This window comes from Mustela nivalis (genome assembly GCF_964662115.1).
Source record: "Mustela nivalis genome assembly, chromosome: 5".
Classification (NCBI taxonomy): domain Eukaryota; kingdom Metazoa; phylum Chordata; class Mammalia; order Carnivora; family Mustelidae; genus Mustela; species Mustela nivalis.
Window position 1 is genome coordinate 108,005,586 of NC_139024.1, and position 25,226 is coordinate 108,030,811.

At 34.2% G+C, this 25,226-nt stretch overlaps 1 long non-coding RNA gene across 1 annotated transcript; it reads right to left on the reverse strand.

Annotated features, from left to right (window-relative positions):
* Window positions 1–744: 744 nt before the first annotated feature.
* On the reverse strand, window positions 745–25,083 carry LOC309864083. Its single transcript, XR_014311376.1, has 4 exons — window positions 24,982–25,083; window positions 19,061–19,180; window positions 18,455–18,542; window positions 745–1,303 (listed from the first exon to the last, which is right to left on the reverse strand). It is a non-coding gene; the product is annotated as an uncharacterized lncRNA (long non-coding RNA).
* Window positions 25,084–25,226: the final 143 nt, after the last annotated feature.

Genomic DNA, 25,226 nt, shown 5'->3' on the forward strand with positions numbered 1-25,226 from the left:
CAGGTTCCCCATTTAGCAGGAAGCTCAATGTGGGACTTGATCCCAGGATGCTGGGATCATGATCCAAGTTGAAGGATAACTTAACCAACTGAGGCACCCAGGTAGCTCTGTAGCTATATTTTTCAATTCTTGGGCATTCATAACTATCATAACTTGGGCAATACAAATTGTGGTGTTTAATATAAAAATTTTCTTTTTCTCAATGAACTTTGGGGGCAAAATTCTACTTTGTCTTATATCAGGATTCTAATTCCTGCTTCTTTAGTTTATTTTGGAAAGCCATTTGGGGTACTTCTATCAATCCTGTTGTTTTAGCCTTTTTCCCACTACTTTTTGAAATCCTGTATCTTGGAATTACCATAAAATTTGTTTTTGCTTTGTGAGTTAAGACTATTTGATATATTTATATGTCTAGTATGGCTGGTCTCAAATCTTTTTAATGTTATTATATTCATTTTGAGTTTTCCTGGTTTGTGTATTTTTTTCCTTTGCCTTTTAAAAGGGTTTTGGGGATGCCTGGGTGGCTCAGTGGGTTAGGCATCTGACTCTTGATCTTAGGTTAGGTCTTAATCTCAGGATGTGAGTTCAAGTCCCATGTTGGACTCCATGCTGGGCATGTGGAGACTACTTAAAAAAATGTGTTTTTCTTTCAGGAATACTGATTATTTTTCCTTTATTTGTAATTATTTTTCATCAAACTCAAGAAATATGAAAAACACTGTTTATCTCTCTGTATTCTTTAAACACTTTTTTTCAAGATTACTATGAACTTTATTAAATTTCAAATTGTAATGTCCAAGACAATGTACAGATAAATTATTTAAAAAGAGTTGAGCTAGGTTCCTCAACCAAAAATAAATATAAATAAAGAACTGAATCCCATATTAAGACAAAGAAATGAAAATGAAATTAAAATTATCATCTAAAATGTTAGGCAATAGTAAAGATGCAGTGCCAGAAATAAGTCTACAGAGATATATGCAAGATCTCTATTGCTAAATAATAACATTTTGTGGAGAGACTTTATTTAAAAAAATGAGTGAACAAAAAATAATATTCTTAGTTTGGACAGCTCAATATTGTGAAGATACCAATTTTTCTCCAAAACATTCATAGTAACACAACTTAGGATAGCAGCAAAGTGAAAACATGCAAAGGTCTACTACTGACAGGTTGGGTATAGAAATAGTGGTGCTTTCTTGCTGTGGAAGGCTAACCAGTGGTGAAGCCCATCCATTCATGCTTCAGGCACCTGGACAGACTCAGTGTGCAGGAGTATGGTTCCTTATCCTCTCTTCAGGATCTACAGGGTAGAGAAGAGACAGGGTCCTCTATAAGTTCAGAAAGCTCCTGAGGTTGGAGTTCTTGTCCACAAGTCATTGCCTTCTAGCTACTCAGACATCATGAGGAAATGGAGGGTCCCCCAAAAGGTCTTGGGGAGAGAGTTGACTTGCCATGTCAAGGAATAACACAAAGTCTGCAAAGGGTTCTGAGGTGAAGCTAGGGCTGAGACAGGGGAAGATAAGATCCCTACTAGGCACTCTGCACAGGGGCTCCCCAGGAGGTGGCTGTGTTGGAAACAGAGAAGGGGCTGGAAGACTTCCAAGGGGCTAGGCAGAGGGATTTGCAGAAATCTACTACTCTTTATCTCCCCCTACCCCTCAGTCTGGAAACAGAGGACATGCTGGGGCAGCAGCTCTGGAGCCCTTGCCTAGCTCAGTGCTCTTTCCAGCCTCATCCAATGTCCAGACCTGCAATTGTTGAAGTTGTTGTTACAGCTGGTTGTTTGCTGCCTTGAGTATTTAGCCCCCAGTGCTTGAACCACACCTACACTTGGCACTTGCTCTTCTCAAAGTGTTTCTTTGGTTCCCACTGCTGTTTATTGCTGTAGACTGTACTCCTAACACTGCTGCTTCAAGGGGGACATAAGAATGGTGGGGGCCCTGGAGACATTTAGGTTCTTGGATCCTTATTCTTGGTGTGTTCCTTGTGCATGTGATTCTACCCACAAAAGCTAGAGTTCATATCCGACCCTTCATCTTGTGCCCACCCTGCAGGCTCTGGATCGATCTCTCTCTCTCTCTCTCTTTCTCTCTATCACGGTATTTATTTATTTATTTTTAAAATTAGACCACTTTTGCTTAAATATATATAATAATGCAGTAGTGAAATCTGAATATAAGTAGAAAATTTAAATGGTATAATTAACAAGTTTTATAAACACACGTGTTTTAAATATAACTTAATAGGTTTTTATTCCAAACTTCTACATATACCTTCTACTTGTTTGATGGAACAACTGCCATGAGTTTGAATTGGAAGTATATCACAAGAGTGGAAGTGTTCATCAACAAGTTAATGTTTTAATTTCATATTTTATCAGTTATCTTCTCAAATGTCTAAAACTTTTCCTTGCTATCACATTGAGAACATGACTGTTTTAATACATCATTTATTTTGACATGACATAATTTGGCAGGGCTTTTACTTCTTTGGAAAGAAAGCTTTCTAAAATTGTAACATTATTAATTCTCTTAACTTGTGCATCAATCTCACTTGGATGACATATTGACAAGGGAAATGTTCTGAGGACATGGGGATAATAGAAGCATCTATGAAGGAGACACAGTGAAAATTTTGGCACTCATAATTTTAAGATAGTCCACAAGATTTCTCCTTCCCACTGGACAGACCTGTCTAATTCTCTCTCTTTGAGTAACAGTGAGACATATAAATAACAGGGGATATTTCCATGATCAGGTTGTGTTATATGGCAAAGGGTAAGTGATTTTGCAGATGTAATTAAATTTCCCAATTAGTTGACTTTAAGTTATCAAAAGAGAAAAGGCGCCTGGAGGGCTCAGTTGGTTGAGCATCTGATTCTTGATTTTGGCTCAGATCATGATCTCGGAATCATGAAATTGAGTGCGTGTCAGGGGGCTCCCCAAGGAGCTTGAGACTTTCTATCCCTCTCCTTCTGCCCCTCCCCCAGTGCTCTGTCCCTCTCTCTCTATCTCTCTTTCTCTCTCAAATAAATAAATAAGTAAGTAAGTAAATAAACAAACAAAAATATAAATATATTTGTATTTTTTTTCCTAAAGTGTTATCAAAAGGGAAATTATCATGGATGAGCCTAAGCTAATGATCTGAGCCTTTTACAATAAGTTCTAGTTCCAAAACAGAAAGTAAAAGTTCATAGCTGCACAAACTTCTTCTTTGTTGGCCTTGAAGAATCAACCTTCCATGTCATGCAGATCACATGACATGGAATGGCAGGTGTCTTCAGTTACACAGGTGTAAGAAAGCAAATTCTGACAGTGAGTTTAGAAGAGGAAACCCGAGTACCACATTCGATTGCAGACCCATCCAATGCCTCAAATATAGCCTACTGAGACCCTCAGCAAAGGACCACCTAATCTGTGGAATAAATCAATTGCATATTCTGAAGAATAGATATTTATTGAATTGATGTATTTTTCTATTAACTTTGCTCTTGTCAGTCACAGGAAGAAAGACTACTAAAGGAGGTCTCAGATTTTGTTTGCTTCCACAAAATAACCTCCATTCAGATACTCAGGATCCATTCTTTCCAAATTTATATCATAACTTTCAATTAAGGAACTTGGTGAGACTGTGAATTCAAATTACATTATAGTTCTGAAGCCACAGAATTAAATTTGTTGTCTACTTTCTTAACTGCATTACCTTGGGAATAAAAAGAAGAAAATAATTAATTCTGTTACAGAATCTCCAGGGGTCACCAATGCCTCCCTCAGCTTAATTTAAATCCCTAAGATATTAATTTATTTTTTAAAAAGAATTATTTGACGTTAGAAAGAGCTCAAATAGAGGTACAATACTTCATATTGATTGTGGAATTTACCCAAAATATTGGCATACAATTGTTCATAGTATTCCTTTAGAAACTCATAATTTTTTCTTGCTGTGTATCTCACTTATGCTTACATTTCCAGAGTACTCTGTGTACTTTTCTTTATATGCATCCATTGTCAAATAATTATAAATATAATAGCTATACTGTATATTTTAACAAGAATTCAGTTATTTCTTATCAGTTAATTAATCTGTATAAACTTTGGATTTAGTTTATTTATTTATTTGATTTAAGATAATTTTATAAAAATAGCTCTGTTGTCTATAAGAATATCCTCCCCTTTTCTGAAACACTGTCACTTTTTTTTTTTTTTGAGTCAAGCTTCTCTACTTGTGGTAACTGACAATTTTGTGAACTATTGTTGGCATTCTCTGCCTTACAGAGAAGAGAGAGATGGTAAAAGTTATGAGTTTGAAATGAGTTATTCTTGGTTCAGTGAATACATGTGTACTATTTAGAGCAGAAGATACAATCAGAGTCAACAGAAGGCTACTGAATAAAGCATAATTTACTTTATTCTTCTGTAATAAAGTCTGGGATAGAAATGCTCACAGTGCCCATTTCTTCACTTGGTGGAAATGTAAAGTATATTGGAGATAGCTTAGAACAAAATGAAAACACACATTTCTGCTGATGTAATAAAAGTAGTTTGGAAATCCATTTTAAGATCCACAATTTTAATTATTTGTTTGTTTCTCTCTCTTTAAAAAAAAAAAAAAGTCTTACTCATTTATTTGACAGAGAGAGACACAGCGAGAGAAGAACACATGCAGGAGTAGTGGGAGAGGGAAAGGGAGAAACATGCTTCCTGCTCAGCAGGGAGCCCGATATGGAGCTCGATCCCAGAACCCTGGGATCATGAGCTCAGCTGAAGGCAGATGCGTAACAACTGAACCAGTCAGATGATCTTGTTTCTCTTTCTTAATATTTCCTTTTGACTTAATTTAATGAAGTCTGATTTAGGTTTTTTGTTTGTTTGTTTTTTAAGTTTGGTGCTTTGTATTACTGTTTAAAATTTTAGGCAAGGGGCGCCTGGGTGGCTCAATGGGTTAAGCCTCTGCCTTCGGCTCAGGTCATGATCTCAGGATCCTGGGATAGAACCCCACAGCAGGCTCTCTGCTCGGTGGGGAGCCTGCTTCCCTGTCTCTCTCTGTCTGCCTTTCTGCCTACTTGTGATCTCTCTGTCTCTGTCAGATAAATAAAGTCTTAAAAAAAAAAAAGTTTAGGCAATGCCAAGTTCACAAAGATAATATCATATGTTATCTACATGCTTTGTAGATAACCTTCACATTTCTATTTATATATTTTTTTAATTTTATATGAGGTACAGAAAACAATTCATTATTATTATTATTGTTATTAAAGAGTTTATGTATTTATTTGACAGAGAGATCACAAGTAGGCAGAGATAAGCAGAGAGAGAGGAAGAAGGCTCCCTGGCTGAGCAGAGAGCTTGATGGGGGGCTTCATCCCAGGACCCTGAGATGACCTGAACGGAAAGCAGAGGCTTAACCTGCTGAGCCACCCAGGTGCCCCTCATTATTATTTTTATAAATACATATATCTCATTAGACCCAGAGCAGTTTAATGAAAAGTTTACATCTTTACACTTCAGGGCATGTTTTCATTAATCGTGTGACTGTAAATTTGTGGATTTATTTCTGAACTTTCCATTCTATACGATTTGTCCCCTTTTCTATACTTGCATTATTCTCCCACTCTTCAATACAGGTATCTCCTGCTTTTTGAAAGTTCGTATTACATCACTTCACCTTTATGAAAGACTTAGTATCTGTTTTTGCCAAATTAAAGATCATTTTAAGAAGTGGACTTTGGGGGCGCCTGGGTGGCTCAGTGGGTTAAGGCCTCTGCCTTCAGCTCAGGTCTTGATCTCAGGGTCCTGGGATCGAGCCCCGTGTCGGGCTCTATGCTCAGTGGGGAGCCTGCTTCCTTCTCTCTCTTTGCCTGCCTCTCTGCCTACTTGTGATCTATCAAATAAATAAATAAAATATTTAAAAAAAAAAAAAAGAAGAGGATTTTGACTTTATCAAAAAAGCTGAAAAGCAAAACATGTTTAGTGTTTATTTTACAGTGAGCCCTTACAGAGGCAACATGTACCCAGAGCAGAGTGGCCCCACCAGTCTCCTTCCCCTGGACTACACTCAGCATCTCAGCATCAAGCAACCCTAGCTTTGAGTTGTGTCTGTGAGCATCTGTGCCTCATCTCCATTTATTATGTCATCCTTTAGCAACCTGGGTACTAAAGTATCAGAAAAGCCTAAGAGAAGTTGCTTTGGAGGTCTGGGAATGCTCAAAAATTGCTCATCTAGGGGAGCCTGGGTGGCTCAGTCAGTTAGGCGTCTGCCTTTGGCTCAGCTCATGGTCCTGGGATCCTGGGATTAAGCCCCACATCAGGCTCCCCACTCAGCAGGGTGTCTGCTTCTCCCTCTGGACTTCCCCCCTCTCCTGCTCTGTCTTTCTCTCACTCTCTCAAATAGATAAATAAAATCTTTAAAAAAAAATTGTTCATCTAAATTAATGATAATGGCTTCTTTGCCATTTTGGCTTAAGGAAGGTTTCATAGAAACATTCTACTTTCAGATAGTAGGGGATACCTATATTTTCATAATTCCATCTTAGATACTTTTCTACTCCCCAAGAACTTTGCTCAGTTTTTTTTCTCCTTGTTGGTTGCATTTATTTTCATTTTTAATGCTGTTTTACTGGGGAAAAAAAAGTTACAATTTTTCTTGTAGAGAAATTTCTTTTTTATAAATCTTGTAGAGAATATTTTTATACAGACATGCTTTCAGAATTTTAGTGAATTTCAAATTTTAGATTGACAGTTGTTTTCACTCAGTCTTTTAAAGTATTTTTCTATGATATTCTGCTTTTATTCTTTATTGTGCATGATTCATTTTCAGTTTGCTGCTTGCTCCTTTGAAGTTAGGCTGTGGACCCATCAATGCCAACTGCTTTTAATATAGTCTCACAACATTTTCATTTTCAGTATTTTTACTATCTTATGCCTATGTTTGCTTTTTTCGTATCTCCCTGATACATTGAGAGTACTCATCCTGAATTGCCCTTACCCTTGTTTGCCTCAAGGTAGAGGTTTCATATCAAGAAAGACAAGTTGAGAAAACCAGGTGCTACCCTCTCTGCCCAGTACCCTACTTGTAACACATAATATCACTTGAGAGAAGTGGGCCATTACCTTATCCCGAACTCCAAAGTTGTGGTATAGATAGTTTTGTTCAGGGGAAGGTGTAGATCTTAAGAAGAGAGAGATCAGTAGCCGTCCCTAAGTGGACTGACTTTATTTCATACAGAACTCAAGGAAATTAAAAATCACCATTGAAAGAAAGGGGGATTTTGGTTATAAGCAACTAAGAGGCAGATAGCTCAATGATAGTAAAAAGTGAAAATGTAGAAGAACTAGAATTTTAGCAGAGAGAATCTGGAAAATAAGCAGCTAAGAAAAGTCTTCCTGGGCATTAGAACAGGCCTCAAGAGAGGTCTCAAGGTTACCCATGCAAAAGTTAATTGGGTCAGACTATGGAACAATTTATGTCTCTGGACTTTGTCAAAGCAGTAATCAAAAAAAGCAATCAGCTGGCTATTTGAGGGCTAAGAGCTGAGTGTAATGTCAATAGATGCAAATCAGCTAAAAGCTTAACAGGTCAAATCAGGGAAAGAGAACATCAAAGAGAACCCTGTGAAAACCAGCACCATCCTATGTTGATTGTGACAATATATTAGAATGCACCCTGGAAAGTGCTAGAAGAAGCTGAACATTTCAGCAGAAGTAGACTTCACTGAAAGAATCAACCCATCAATAAAGCAAATAACATGAAGAGCATCAGGAAGCTCCACAGGAGTGTGGGGATTAGTATACAGAATTACTGAAAGTCATTCTCTGAAATGAAAAAAGTCACATGTGCAAGGGAAAAAAAATAAAAGTATTCAACAAAAACTGCCTCTGAGAGAACTCAAATGCCAGAACAAACAGTTATTATTAAAAACTAAGGGACATGTTTTTATAGCAGTAAGGAATATATATCAACTATGTCTTATAATTTAGAGACTATAATATAGAGACTATTAAAAATGTAAAAAAAAATAAGTGGAAATTCTGGGGTTTAAAAGTTTAATAGGCAAGATGCATTCATTAGATTACTCCTTTCTGCCCATGGATGCCACTGAATAAAGATCATTAAAGTCTTCCCTCCTGTCCCTGTTATGTCTAAGGCAGAGTCTCCCAAAGAGCTTACACAGGTTTGAGCTTTTAAACAACCAATGAGAGCCTGAGCAGTAGAGAAGTCATTGACATTCATACTAGGAAATGACATGAAGACTTAGTGTAGACTTTCATTTTATATAAATATGTCTTCAGTAGTATCCATGGCACAATGTGTGGTAATGAGAGATCCAAACACCCAGTGCTTAAGAGGTTTAGGGTCTGTCACGTATGCCACTTGTGGAGGAGGTGGATGAAACCATGAAACCAAGGCCACACAAGGTGGATGGAAGAGTTGTAAAACCACAGAAGGCTGTCTCAAGAGAAGATTCTCAAAGACCTGGTGCCTACATAACTGAAAAAGATTTCTGTTGGTGGTATTAAAAAAAGATACTGAAGAACATGTTCTAAGAGATTAGTATATTATGGAAAAATGAAAGTGATTGAAATCATGAATGACCGAGGCAGTGGCAAGAAGAGAGGCTTTGCTTTTGTAACCTATGATGACTCTGTAGACAAGACTGTAATACAAAATACTGTACTGTGAATGACCACAACTTCGAAGTAAGGAAAGCTCTACCTAAGCAAGAGATGGATAGTCCTTCATCCAGTCAAAGAGGATGATGTGGTTCTGGAAACTGGTGGTTGTGGAGGTGGTTTTGATGGGAATGACAAATTTGGTCACGGAGGAAACTTCAGTGGGTGAGGTGACTCTGGTGGCAGTTGAAGTGGTGGTAGATATAGTGTCAGTGGAGATGGTTATAATATATTTGGTAATGATGAAAATAATTTTGGAGGTGGTGGAAGCTAAAATGATTTTGGCAATTACAACAATCAATCTTCAAATTTGGGGCCCATGAAAGAAGAAATTTTGGAGGGAGAAGCTCTAGCCTCTATGGTGGTAGAGGCTAGTACTTTGTCCAACCATGAAATCATGGTGGCTATGGTAGTTCCAGCAGCATCAGTAGCTATGGCAGTGGCAGAACATTTTAATTACTAACAGGAAACAAAGCTTAGCAGGAGACAAGAGCCAAGAAAGTGACAGGGAAGCTATAAGTTAGAGCAAATTTGTGAACTCAGTCAACACAGTGGTGGCAAGGGCCTAGCTGCTACAAAGAAGACATATTTTAGATAATACTCATGTGTATGGGCAAAAAACTCAAGGGTTGTATTTGTGACTAATTGTTTAAGAGTTTATTTTAATTTCTGTTCTGTGGAAAGTGGAAATCATTCCACTAATGGGTTTTAATGTAGTTTTCTTTTATTTTGTTGTTTTGCTTTTTTTTTTATTTGCATCCCTGCTGTTGATTGCTAAATGTTATGGTCTGATCATGACACTGAATAAATATGTCTTTAAGAAAAAAAAGTTAAATAGTCAAGAAGAAAAATTCACTGAATAGGCTCAATAGTAGATTTGAACTGGAAGAGAAAAATATTGACATTTTAAGAGATTATGCAATCTTTAAGAATTCTCTCGAAGAAAAAGAAATGATACAAATAAAGAGAACTTTAGAGAAGTATAAGACATCACTAAGTGTACCAGCATATCCTAATGAGTATCAAAGACACGAGAGAGAAAAAGGATAAGAAGAATATTTGAAGTTATGATGGATTAAAATTAATTTGATGAAAAATAATGTCTAAATACAAAAGGCTCAATAAACTCTAAGAATAGATTTGATGAAAGAAGTAGAGTTGTAAACTAAAAACCATAAATAATTGTTGAAAGAGATTTAAAAAAGAACAACTAAATTTGAATGATAATCCATAACATGGATTAGGAGATTGATTTAATACTAATAAAATAATGATATTCTCCAATCTTATCTAGAGAGTCAATGTAATCCCTATCAAAATCCCAGATATTTTTTGGTTTTGTTTTTGCTTTTTTTTTTTTTCCCAGAAATTGTCCAACTACTAAAATTGGTAAGGAAATTCAAGGGGCCCAGTATAGGTCAAAATAATCTTGGAAAAAAAAAAAAAGAGAGAATATAGTTGGAGGACTCACATTTCCCAATTTCAAAACTTAGTACAAAGCTATGGTAATCAAACCAGTGGGAAAATGAAATTGGGCTAGACTTACAGGTCTGTGAAATAAAATTGAGAGTGCAGGAATAAACCCTAAAGCCTGTGATTAAATGAGTATCAACAAGAATGTTAAACTGTCAAGACACATCTGGATTTTTGTTTTCAATTCAGGCATAACAATATATATGGAGATCAATGTCCAGATTGCTCCTGGGAAAGGGAATATGCATCCAGAGAAAGATCGTGAAGCATCTGGAAACCTAATTACATAAAATGCCTGTAGTAGGTAAAGTTGTGAAGTCTTGTTTAAAGAAGAAAATATATAAAAGTTTTGGGAGAGCTTTCTTTAAGTATAAGAAAGTTCATGGGACTTAATTTTTAATTGCATGTAAAAGTAGAAGTACAGCGTACAGCAAACCAGCACCCATTTGAAAAGATATATTTCAACCTTAGAAAGGGTTACAAGGGGCACCTAGTTGGCTCAGTCCTTAAGCGTCTACCTTCGGCTCAGGTCATGATCCCAGGGTCTTAGGATCAAGCCCCACATCAGGCTCTCTGCTCAGCAGGAAGCCTGCTTCTTCCTCTCCCACTCCTCTTGCTTGTGTTTCCTCTCTCACTGTGTATCTCTCTATCAAATAAGTAAATCTTAAAAAAAAAAAAAAGAAAAGAAAGAAAGGGTTACAAAATGAAATACACTGTTTATCAAGAGAATGTTCAGGAAGAGTCTGAATGACAACTTGCCATGGATACTATAGAAGACATATTTATATAAAATGAAAGTCTACACTAAGTCTTCATCTTCCTTCATCGTATAAATGTCAATGACTTTCTCATTCAAGTGTCTTTTTATACCTACATCTTTATTGATAAATAAGAACTTTGAACTAAAGTGTTATAAAGCTAGATGATTATGAGGAAGAATGTGTTTATTTGCCTTTCAATTTAGTAGGAAATTATTTGATAGATTATAATGAAGTATGTAACAAAAAAGTTGGACTTGACCACATATTCATATTTTTTTTAAAAAATGTATATTTTTAACCACACACATGCATTATTCCATTTCCAGTCAAATGATTAACATCATATTAATAAAAGCTTAATCTTTAGCTACTTCTCCAACATTGCTCTGAGACAATTTTGACCTTTGCATGGTTTGAAAAGAGGTGATATTTACCTGATACATTGGACTTTAATAAATAAAAATATTTTGCATAATAAATAAGTCCCTGGAAAAAATTTGCAAATAGCATCCCCAGCTGACAATAGAAAGTTCAGTCAATTAATTTTCCAAATAGGAATTGCCATTGAATATAGTCAATGGTAAGATCAAAGTCATTAATTTAAGAAAAATTCAAAGACTAGAAGCATTTTTTTAATCTTATTTTCTTTTATGATTTTTTCCCTAGATAATTTCCCTTCTAATTTTCTTCACAGATTAGGTTCTCTGAATGGTATCTGAATTATAACTGTGACTTAATAAATTTTGGTTTTATTCCAAAACCCAATGAATATACAATTAGAGCAAAATATTTAGAAAAGAACCTATGTGTTCAATTTTTCACTTTGTTTTGTTGCACTGATTTTAGAGAAAATTAAAAAAAAAAAGTATGAGAGAAAAACAGGAGATAACAAAAGCCTACTTCTCTCATATCCTTAGAAAGATACATCCTACTGATCCTAATTATGGCATAAAACAATTATTTGTGATGAGAGAAAGTTTTTTGTTTGAAATGAAGTAGGAAGGTATCTTGTCATATCAAGACTTGTTGCTTGATGGCAAATGCTTATTTGAGTACATGCTACAATAGCTCCCCTTCCACTACCAGCATGTAGTTAGCAAGAATAAGAAAGAAAAAATTATTTTAACTCAATTCTCTACAAGCCACTTACATAGAACAATCCAATTAAATGCTATTAATTCAAGGTCTGTAAAGAAAAATACGGACAATGTATTAGATGTGTCAGACAAAGGAGGATGTAGAGATACCAATCACTCTTCTTTTTAATCCTCAACTATTTGACCCAAGACAGTGTATGGTCATGGTCGTGACAGTCTCCTTCAGGAAGAATGTGGACAGTGACAGATGTAATGTTTAAGATTCTTTGAATATGGCTTGAAGGGCACTTGGGCCCCTATTAAATTATTTGTTTACAAGGAAGAAGTCAAAGTGGCTCATTGGGATTTAGTGAGTTAGAGAAAGAAACAGGATAATGAGGTACATTAAAGGGTTACAAAATCTCAAGAAAAGTCTCTTCCTCTGGGCTAAGAATATTTTACATTTTACTGAGGCAACATAGAAGAAATTTTATTTTCTAGAAACTATAGATCCAGTCAAAGTGTTATTCTGCATTTTTTAATTTATGGATTCAAAACAACATAACATCGTCACACTGATTATACTGTATGAACATATTGCTAATAAAATGTATTTCTTCTTTTATGTATATTATAGTTTAGTTTTTGTGTGAAAACCTAAATATTGGATCTGGCCTTCAAGAAGGATGATGTGTATTTAATATTTCTTATAAACTCTCATAGAGAAAAATTAGATGGTGGTTATTAAGCCCAATCTCAACAGTCCTATCTTATTAGAGGCAGATTTAATGAAAAAGTCCGCTATATTCATTTATAGCTTTAAGTAGCAAAAGGGACCAATTTTGGAAAAAACTTGATTAGTAGAAACTTGGCTAGTATTATAGGATCCATTAGTTGAAATAATGAAAAATGCACATCTCATTGAGACTTACCTGAGAACTATCACTAGCAAGCAAATGTTAACTTTATCCTGATGGGGAGAGAATAAATTAAAGGTATAGCTTAAGCCCCAAATTCTTGAGGCAAATATAGCTTGCTCCCAATTCGTAGAGTGTTCATTTTGATGATAGGACCTATGTATGTATGTATGTATGTATGTATGTGTTTATTTATTGCCCAAGTTGGTTACATTGAGAGCAAAATCTTAGTACCCTTTGATTCATGGCTTTATCTCACTGATGAGAATAAAGATTAGTAAAATTACAAACTAAATTTTGTGTTTATATTACTAATGATAAATTTGCTTTTTTACCGCTTCTTTTCCTATCACAGAACTTGAGTAGCTGAATGAGCTAGTCTTTCTTTGTATCTGATGTGATTTAAGAACTATCCTCTTGTGTAGAGTTCCTGGCATTGTCCATTAATTATATTAGATAACTATAGGAGACAGAGATTTTCATGGGTATTTAGTAAAAATAAAATTAAAACAGAACAAAGAAATAAATCTCCAAAGGAGATTATACGACTTCAGTGCATCTTAAATAAATAGCATGCATTTAAATATAAAATCTTAACTAAATACTTAAACCAAAATAAATAATTGCATAAAAATGGAATCCATTTTCTACATGGGTTTGTAATGGTTGCTCCTGTTCTGGCTGGTCTTTCTCTCTGGACCCTTTTTTCCATCTAAGCCTTAATACATTTAGTCACTTTACCAAATGCATACATGCTGGTAGTCAAATGGGGAAGAAGATAAATATAGTCAATGAACTTAAGAAATAAGACATAAATAATGCATAAGTCCATTAAACATGTAGTGAGAATTAGGTTAGAACAGGCTCATGAGGGACTTTCTCCGTGAAGAGATAGGGAGAATTCTTTCAGGAGCCATTAAAGGGATGCAAGAGTTCCATAGGGGAAAAAGAAAAAAATTAAAAAGCAGAACACTATAGAGTAACTGAACAAAATCTGGTATGACTGTAACAAGAGGAGCAAGTAGGAACATAAGCAATGAGGCTAGATAGTAACTGAGTCTAGTTAAGCCAAGGACTTGTAAGGAAATATCTGATTATAAAGGAAAAATAAGACGAAGTACTTTGAACTGGTTAAAAATGTATTACTTATAATTATTTTTTACTATTAATAAAAAAGTAACATATTATTCACCTAACTTTATGAAATGTATTGCTTTTTATTTAATTTGATTTATTCTCTGTTTCTATCTATTCACTATCTTTTCATCCAACAACCATTTCAACATGAATAAAATCTGGCGAATTTGAAGTAGTCTACAAACCGAGTAAAAAGGAACTTTTGTTTATGTCAAATATATCACATCTAAGTCTCTAAAACTAATTATTAGAAATGCAAGTTCCAGGAAATGATATCCAAGGATTCATGATCAATAATAAACAAAAATTATTCAAATATTTTAAAACAATTTATGAAAGTGAAATTCACATAACATAAAATTAGCCATTTCAAGCATTTGGTACATTCACATTGATGTGCAATCACCACTTGTATCTAGATCCAAAACATTTCCATGACTCCAAAGCAAAACCCTTTGAGTTGGTGGCGCCTGGGTGGCTCAGTGGGTTAAGCCACTGCCTTCGGCTCAGGTCATGATCTCAGAGTCCTGGGATCGAGCCCCGCATCGGGCTCTCTGCTCAGCAGGAAGCCTGCTTCCTCCTCTCTCTCTGCCTGCTTGTGATCTCTCTCTGTCAAATAAATAAATAAAATCTTTAAAAAAAAAAACAAAACCCTTTGAGTCACTACTCTCCATCCTCTGGTAACCACCAATATACATCCTATCTCCATGGATTTATCTATTCTGGATATTTCATATAAATAGAATCATGTGGTCTCTTGTGACTATCTTTTTGGAGTGTTTTGGAGACTCATCCACACTGGAGCATGCATCAATATTTCATTCCCTTACATGGCTAAATAACATTCAATTGTATGCATATGTCATAACTTGCTTATACATTCATCCATTGATGGAATTAGGAGCTGTGAATAGTGCTGCTATGAACATGCCTAGACATGTATTTGTGCTTGTTGAATTTTAATTTTTTTTAAGATTTTATTTATTTATTTAAGAGAAAGAAAGTGAGAGAGAGCATGAGAGAGAAGGTCAGAGGGAGAAGCAGACTCCCCATGGAGCTGGGAGCCCGAAGCGGGACTGGATCCCATATGGAATGATAGTTACACATACACACACAGAAATGTACACAAACAGAGATAGAAAGAGTAAAAATAAAAAGATTTGGGGAGAGAGTACTATCAACAAAATGGTAGAGTTTATAGCTCCAGATGCCGACCCCTCTACAGAAACAGGGAAAAAACAAGCAGGAACTCTCAAAAACAACATTTTCCTAACTCTGAAAAAGGCAAACTTTACAAAAAACAAGCAAATGCTGAATAAAGAAAAATACATCTTAAAAATGTAAGAAATGGTAGCTTTTTAACTTCCTCTTTTTCCAGCCTCTGCCAGCTCAGCAGCACTCTTGAAGGTGACAGCCTGCATTCTCAGTGTAGGACCATGTTCTTTGGTCTTGAAGGAAGCAAAGTGTATCTTATCTGCCATTTCTAGCTCTTCTAGAAGATACGTAAAGGACTGATGCAAAGCGTTCATCACTTTTTGCCTAAATTGGAACTCTCTGGAAGGGTAACAGGCATTGTTTGAAACTAGTGTGAGGTGAAGTAAGTCCCAACAATGACAAGTGTAAAAGATTATTCTTAAGCTTTAAGCATTAGTTTTTAAAACAATTTGGCAAGTAAAAAAATAAAACTCATCCACATTGGAAAGGAAGACAGTAAAACTATCTCATCATAAGTCATTAAGGAAATTAAAATCAAAACTATAATTATGTATAGCTTCACACCCAGTAGCATGGCTATAATACATTTTTAAAAAAGGAAAACAACTACTGTTGATGCAGATGTGAATTGGTCCTCATACATCACCAGTGAGAATAAAAGAATAGTCCAGCCACTATAGAAAACAAATTGTTAGTTCCTCAAATAGTTGAGTATAGAATTATCATATTAATTGCAGACCCTGAAATTCTTCTGCTAGTCATTTACTACAAAAAAATTAAAATTCAGGGCACCTGGGTGGCTCAGTTGGTTAAGCTACTGCCTTCGGCTCAGGTCACGATCCCAGGTTCCTGGGACCAAGCTCCACATCGGGCTCTCTGCTTGGTGGGGGGCTTGCTTCCCCCACTCTCTCTCTGCCTGCCTCTCTGACTACTTGTGATCTCTGTCAAATGAATAAAATCTTAAAAAAAAAAAAAAGATGGACTGAAGCAGAATACACAAAAGACGTTAAGCAATCAAATTATTTAACTTTTCATGCATGTTTAATTCTATGAAAATAAAAGTTCATAACACATAAAGTTACAAATTCCTAAAATTTGGCTAAAATGGACAAAACTTAAGTAAATTACTAATCTTTATGTATGATACTTTAGATTTTTATGTCACCGATAACATTAACTAACCATTGTTGGTTTTTTAGTGTCCTCCATGGTACGTTTTGTGCACAGAAGGTTACTAATTTTATGAGGTTTTGAGATTGATACTTTAAAATTCAGTCCATTAAAGGTAGAAATCCCAAGTTATAATTCTTTCTTAAGATTTTCTTTTTAGTTTACAAATCTGATTTTGCCAAGTTAAAACATAGAAAAATATTAATAATCCCCATCAAATGGGAAGGGTTTACAATTTAATTATTTTTTTCTTAAACTTGGATTGACACTTAAAAATTAATGTATTTGACCTACATTTTAAGAACTCAGATATTTGCCTAACAAATTAAATCTTCCAAAGTACCAAAAAACTTGTATAAAACTAATAAATGAAACATAAATGAAATGAATATGATGTCTTAAGATTTCCTATATATTTCAATAGTACATATGATCATAATTTTTAAAAAAACTTAAAATTTTAAATCAATTACTCAAAAGTGTATTTTTTTTTAAAGACACATTTATTCAGCGTCATGATCAGACTATTACATTTAGCAATCAACAGCATGGGTGCAAAAAAAAAAAAATCTACATTAAAACCCTTTGTTGGAATGCTTTACACTTTCCACAGAACAGAAACTAAAATAACCTGTTATACAATTAGTCACAAATACAGTCCTAAAGTTTTTTTGCCCATACACAGTGTATTTTAAATTTGCATCAAAGAATAACTTATTATTCTAATGTGCCAACATTTTTTAAGTTTTAGAATAAACCATGCACAGAATATTTTTCTCCTCAAAATATTAAACTATAAGCTTCATTTATTTTGTTATCTATATAATTCATTTTAAATATTAACTTTTAAAATTCTTTTTAAAATTTATTTTAAAGATTTTATTTATTTGTCAGAGAGACAAAGAGATTATCCTTTATCATTTTCATATTCAATGAAAATACTACTGCCATTTACTGCTATATTATCTAACAAAAATGAATAGCAATCAGATTTCAACCTGCATTTCCTACTATAAGCAAGACCTTCAGTTTGTCACCAGAAATAAAATCAGAATAGAATAAAACAATCTGAAAAGGCCTTACAATTAATTTAGAAAGATAAATTCAAACACACAATAGTATAGATTTGGTTCTAGTGTTCTACTCAGAACTTGTGTTACTCTTGAAAATTTGACTTCCCTTTGCTATAAACAATAATGGTAAAAATTAATATCTATTAACATTCTTCCCCTCTTTTCACCTAAAAACAAATGCAGAGTACAGATTTTATGTTCCAAGAAATACATATAGATGGAATATAGATTGAAATTTTATTTTAAAATATTCAATTAAAATACAATACATACTTCAGATTTTATTCTCTACTATTTTTTTCTAAAACATTTGATATATTTGAAACATGTATTTAGCTAACCTGTCACTAATGATCATGAATTATTGTAAATGACTCTTAGCAAAATATCACACAATTTAAGTTATATTGGCATTTAAAATTTCCGGGGAGGTTCAAATCAATTTGACACAATTATTTTGTAGTGATATTTCTAATAGTTAGTGGTTAATCTGAATCTCTTGACATATCTGATTTAACTAAAATTACATGTGAATAGACCTTTCAAATTGTGATAACTCATTAAAACTTGTGCCAGTGCAGCAAAAAAACTGAGGTCTACTATAAGCTATAGAAGGGTTAGAAAACACTTTCTTTTAAAAGAAAATAGGTGATTTCTAATTAGAATAATAGTAAGAATAACACATCAAATATATTTTATCATTTTTTAAAACACAGAAACATCTGAGGCCCCCAAAATGAAGATTCAGTTAATTAACTTAATTAAGTAAAAGCTTTAACAGATATAGGAAATGTTAGCAAGAATGAAGAAAAAATAATCTGTTTTATCAGTAAAAGAAGACTTTTGTGATAAAATAGTCTACAAGTAACTGGTTCTTTAATTGTTCTAAAGGTAGAGTACTCAGATCATGGGATCAAAGAAAAGCCCTTTATTTAATTTAATAAGCAATCCAGTACTCACAGCATAGAATCAAAAAATTCCCATATTTAATTTAATGAGGTGGTTACTTCCATTCTCATTCTTCTTCATACAATTTAAGGTCTTCTGTCTATGGAAAAATGAAGAAATATTTTAAATATAAAAGTATGAATGACCATCTGGTTTGAAAAATTATGGGTAAATGTTAGCTAAGATCCATATTTTATGCATTTATTTTTCAATAATTCAACAATTAAAACTCCAGTTTAATAACTATTCAAATACTATGTATCCTTTCTCTTACCTTATGTTTACTTTTGAGTTTTTAATAATTTAGTTTTGTTACAGAGAAAATTAACTTGTATGTTAATTGCAAATATTAGTAAAGGTAGATGAGTGAAAAAAAATTTTAAATTGTAACTTTAAAATAAAATAAAATAATTTAGGTAATTCTAATATACAAACATGAAAACTTAATATTTTGATATATAATCTTCATATTTTAACCTGTATTTACATGCATTTCTAAACATAAATGCAAATATAAGCTTGTATAGATAAATGTATACAATGTTTAGATATATACATAGAAAAATTACTTTATAAATATAAACCATAATTTTTTTTATGAATTCATTGAAGACCAACTTTTCATTCATACTCATCTTTGTCATTGTGATTCTGGGGATCATATAGACATGTGTTCTTGTAATGGTTCTGCTCCTTACCAGCTCCATAACATAGGATAAGTTGGATAAGTTCATGTGCCTGTGAAATAGGAATAATAAAAATAATAGTATTTTCTTAAGAATCAAATGAGATCATGGAAAAAGTACTTCAGACCATACCTATCCTTCTCATAATATTTACCTCCTCCTTGACATTTTTCCATTCTTCTTCTTCAAGAAATTTAAACATTTCTAATTGTTTATTCATTCTTAGTTCATCAAACTAATTATAATTTGATATTGATTATTGCTGTTATCATGTTATGTATTTAAAGAACTTGGAAAGTCTTAATGTATGTTATGGGAAAATTAATAACAGTAAAATTCTCTTTTATTAAGATCTAGTAGAAATTCCCCAGAACACTGTCTTTTTATTTATTTATTATTATTTTTTAAAAGATTTTATTTATTTGTTTGACAGACAGAGATCACAAGTAGGCAGAGAGGCAGGCAGATAGAGAGGAAGGAAGCAGGCTCCCCACTGAGCAGAGAGCCTGATGCGGGGCTCAATCCCAGGACCCTGAGATCACGACCTGAACCGAAGGCAGAAGCATTAATCCACTGAGCCACCCAGGTGCCACACCCAGAACACTGTCTTAACCTAATGTTTAAACGTTATTTTGAGATAGCTTTTTTTCTTTTTAATTTTAGTTATTGTTGATTGTATTAGATTTTCCACTTTTGGGTTTACTTTGATAATTTGCATTTCATAGAGAAATGTTCCACTTCAATTATTTTATCAAAAGTTAGCATTCTCTCAATCCTTCCTCATAAGTTCAACCTCTTGCACATATAAAACAAGAATCTTCTTACTAGTTATGGATATCCTGTATTTGTGGAAGAACACTATAATAAAAGAGCATGAATCCATTTTTTGATAATGGATTGCTTACATAGCTTTTAACACTTCTATACCCCTCTGCTTTTTTTTGCCAGAAATTTGAGCTGATAATAAGAAATTTCTAAAAATTTCTCCTTTGTGTCTCCAGAAGACTCAAACCATGTTGCTCTTGAGAACCCTAAATCTGGCCCCCCATCTAACAACCATAAAAATCTCAAACCAAGTTTCATTTATTGCTGTTTCTCAAGATATTTTCAGACTAGCTTGAGAACATGTCCTGTTCTCCCACAAAACCTCATTATGTTAGTAATAAAGTTTTTCATACCATCTTTTGTGTGTGTGTGTCCACATGTGCATGTGGGTAACCATTAGTCTTAGCATTCAAACCTGTTGGGGTGGAGTCCATCCTATTGCATCAGGATAGCCAAAATAAATTCAAATGTGATAGTCCTCTTATGAATAACCTCTTAATTTATCACAAATAACTTAAAATAGTTAATAAACTTATAAAAATCTCTTCATAATTAAGTTCACTCCGGAGTTCAGACACTCATATTAAGTTTACTGGGTATTTTACGAGATAAAGAGGATAGCATATTCACATATACGCTGTTATATGACTAAATAAAATCCCTATCGCTCCATTTTGTTCTCATTCCATTTTTTTCTATAATGATAGATACTGAGTCCACATAATTTCAAGATTGTTTTTCTTTTCTAGACTCAAAATTTATCCATCTTCCTTGTGTAACTCAATTCACTAGGTCTCATCCTTCTAGACCTTTATCTCTAGTCAGCCTAAAGACAAAGGAATATCTTAACATGATGCTAAACAAAAACACAGACTAACTAAAATGAAGACCTCATACTCAGATTTTTCTCCATACTAAGAATAAGGAATTTATGCTGTCCATGGCACTCTCCCTACCTCAGCTGGCTATTATGGAAAGCTGGGTTTTGAGCATGTTTTTGCACAAACACCAGACGGGCCTGAGAGAACAAGTATTGTGAATTTAGGGAACCCTTACATAATTGTTCCAGCCTCAGGATCAAGACCTTCCTTGATTTCCCTGAATATCCCATAAGGATAGAACATTTGAAGGATTTGCTATTCAATTCAACCTTTATCTCCAGACCCGCTGTCTCTTTCAGACAAAGAAACCATATATTTATGGACCTTCTTTTCCATGTGGCCATAATGTCTTATCACTTGTGCCTTTTTTCCTCTTATATAAGTGCTAGATGTAAAGACATGAAACGAATGTACATTTGAGTTGTCCAGATCTACCATGTGGAAAGAGTAACTAATAAGGAAACATACACAGAGGAATACAGAATCGAAAATTGAGAGAGCAAAAAATCAAATATCATGCCATCATTTGAAACTCAGCACTCAGCTGTGTTCAGACCTGTCTACCACTAAATGTATCAATCAGATATTTCTGAAAAATTGCCTCAGCTTGTGATTAAATTGTTTTCTCAGTAGAATTAAAGTTTTAAATTTGCATTTTATGTTTTAAAGATGGTTTCTTTCCCGTACAGCAGAAATTCTATTTTTTTATATAAATCAGTCATATATCTTGAGAGAACATGTGTTGAATTAATTATATCTTGTGCCTTAAAATATGATAGGTGAGGTTTTATTAAATTATGATAAAAAACCATTTGGAGTTTTGTAAATTGTAGATAATGCAGTAATCTTTATTTTCCTATTTCATTAATAAATAATGTGACAACTAATTACATCACTGCCATTAATTAAAGATAATTAGCGGAACTTTTTTTTAAAAACAAAACGTTAGGTGATGGTAATACAAACATGATTAAACAACTAAGTGTAACATATCATATTACTTCCATGTTTAAAAAGTCCACATGTGGGGCACCTGGGTGGCTCAGTGGGTTAAGTCTCTGCCTTCAGCTCAAGTCATGATCTCAGGGTTCTGAAATCGAGCCCCACATTGGGCTCTCCGCTCAGCAGGGAGCCTGCCTCTACGTCTCTCTCTCTGCCTGCCTCTCTGCCTACTTGTGATCTCTGTCTGTCAAATAAATAAATAAAATCTTAAAAAAAAAAAAAGTCCACATGTAACAGTGGTCTCCTAAAACTTTCAGGTGAAAGTAGAAGTGGCTTCTCTACTTATAATTTCACCTGTTTGAAATTGAGAGCCAAATGACTTCTTATAGAAAAAGTTCTAGTTTAATTATTTATTTATTTTAAGATTTTATTTATTTACTTGAGAGACTGAGTGAGAGAGAGAATGAGCAGGGATGGGGAGACAGAAGGAGAGGGAGAGAGAAGCAGGCTCTGCTCAGCAGGGAGCCTTAAGTGGGGTTTAATCCCTGGTACTCCTGGCATTATGACCTGAGCCAAAGGCAGATGCTTAACTGAGCCATCCAGGTACTCCTTGGGTTTATATAAATACAGTGTTACTATTATTTCTATCTTTTAATAATTTCTACAGTTACAATGTATCAACTTACTCTTGGTCAAGTAGGAGCCACTGTGTTATGAGTCAGTCAGAAAAAGGAAAACCAAATTACATGAAATAAAACACCCTAAATACCGTAAGATGTAAGTATAAGGAATTAGGTACTTAAAGAATTTCACCACAACAATAAAAGTTCAGGATGAGAAACTTCTAACACACATTCAAAAAAGAATTAACACCAATTCTTTTCAAACACCTCAAAGAAATAGAAGATGATAAAACATTTCCAAACTCATTTCTTGAGTTCCCCGTTACCTTGAAAATAAAGCCAGATCAAGACATTGCAACAAAATAAAATCACAGACCAATCTGTCTTTTGAGAATATATATAGAAATTTTAAATAAAATACTAGCAAAACCAATCCCACAGTACATGGAAAAGATTATACACCATTAACAAGTGGGTTTTATCCCAGCAATACAATGGTGGTTCAACATAAACAAATCAATGTAATCATATTAATAGAAGGGGAAAAAAATAACATGATCAACTCAGTTGATGTGAAGACTACAAAACAATGATGAAAGAAGATCTAAATAAATTGAAAGACATCCTGAGTTCATACACAGGAATACTTAACATTGTTATGATGTCAATACTACCTAAAATAATCTACACATTCAATGCAATCCCTATCATATTTCAAAACTTTCATTTGTAGAAATGAAAAAGCCAATCCTCAAATTCATGTAGATCTGCAAGGGACCTCAAATAACCAAATCAATTTTGAAAAAAAGCTGGAAGATTTTCTTTTCCTGATTTCAAAACACCATCCAAAACTACTTAAAAGAACAGGGTATTGGCATAAGGCAAGAGCAATAGGATGGAACTGGCAGTTCAGAAATAAACACATGGATCTATGGCCAGCTGATTTCTAGTAAGAATGACAAGCTCATACAAGGGGGAAAGAACAGTTTCTTCAACAAAAGGTATTAGGAGAACTGAATTTCCATGCAAAAGAATGCAATTGATATCTACCTAACACATACAGAAAAAAATAACTCAAAATAGATCAATGGTATAAGTATGAGAGCTAATCTAATGTAGGAGTAAATCTTGGTGACTCAGCTTTAGCAATGAATTTTTATATATGATACCAAAACCAAATGGAAGTAAAGAAAAAAAAATAGATAAATTGGACTTTATCAAAATACAAATTTGGATATCAAAAGACATTATTAAGAAAGTGAAAAGACAACTTACAGAATGGGAGAAAATATTTGCAAATCATATATTTACTATCTAGAATATATTAATAATACTAATAAGTACTATTAACTTACTAAAAAAAGAACTCTTATAAATCAAAAAATCAAAAAGAAGAAAAACCTTATTTAAAAATAATCAAATGGCTTAAACAGATATTCCTACAAAAATCATAAACAAATGGCCAGGGGCACCTGGGTGGCTCAGACCTTAAGCTGCTGCCTTTGGCTCAGGTCATGATCCCAGGGTTCTGGGATCCAACCCTGGGTCTGGCTCCCTGCTCCACAGAAAGCCTGCTTCTCCTTGTCCCACTTCCCCTGCTTGTGTTCCCTCTCTTGCTGCGTCTTTCTCTGTCAAATAAATAACTAAAATCTTAAAAAAAATAAAATAAATAAACAAATGTCCAGTAATCACTCAAAAAGATATTTTAAATCATCATGAGTTATCACTTATACCTACTCGGATGACTATTAAATAAAATTAAAAAAAAACAGAAAGCAACAAGTTTTGGTGAGGTTCTGGACAAATTGTAACCCTTGTACTCTTAATGACAATAGTACAGGCCCTATGGAAAACAGTCTGATGCTTCCTCCAAGTGCTAAACATTGAATTATCATATGGTCCAGTTATTCCACTGCTGGGCATATACCCAACATAATTTAAATCAGAAACTCAAATAAATACTTGTATATCAGTGTTCATTGTAGCATTATTCATAATAGTCAAAAGATAACATTACAAAATTTATGATGAATGAATAAACAATGTGGTATATGTATGCTATGAAATATTATTTATTCATAAAAAATTATTTCAGAGACAAACCCTGAAAATACTAGGCTAAAATAAATAAGCCAGAAACAAAAAGTCAAATATGTGATTTCACTTACATGTGATATGTAGAAAGGTAAATTCTTAGAGACAGAGAATAGGTTAGAGATTGCCAGGGTCAGAGGGAAAGAGGTGTTACTGTTCGGTGGTCACAGAGTTTTCTTCTCTCTTTTGGGGGAGGGGCTGTCAAGAACTTTTATTTCCTGATTTAATCTATTTATTAATTTATTTAAGATGTTATTTATTTATTTGACAGAAAGACACATGAGGAGGGTGAAGGAGGGGCTGAGGAACAAAAGGAGAGGGAGAAGTAAGTTTCCCACTGATCAGGGAGCTGGGTGTGGCACTTGAGCACAGGATCCTAGGATTATGACCTGAGCCCAAAGCAGACAATTAACCGACTACATCACAGGCACCCCTATATCCTGCTTTTAAAATTGTCACCATCATGGACTTCTTAGATTCTTCTGTACCTTTGTCCCAGTGGCTCTCAGTGGTAGTTCCACATGCAGCTGCTCTCCTGCTCCTCCCTCTGCCCTTCTGGTTGCTCACTCATTCAGCCCAAGTTTGACCGATCAATTTGCTTTGTCCTTCCAACCTGTGGGAATAAGAACTGGACTTTTCTGGCTGGTGGAGTGTTCCTCATCAGCCAGTGTGCAAGCCCAGCCTATTACTTATTAATTCAGTTTCCTCTTGGTTTTTGTGGCTCCAGCGTCTT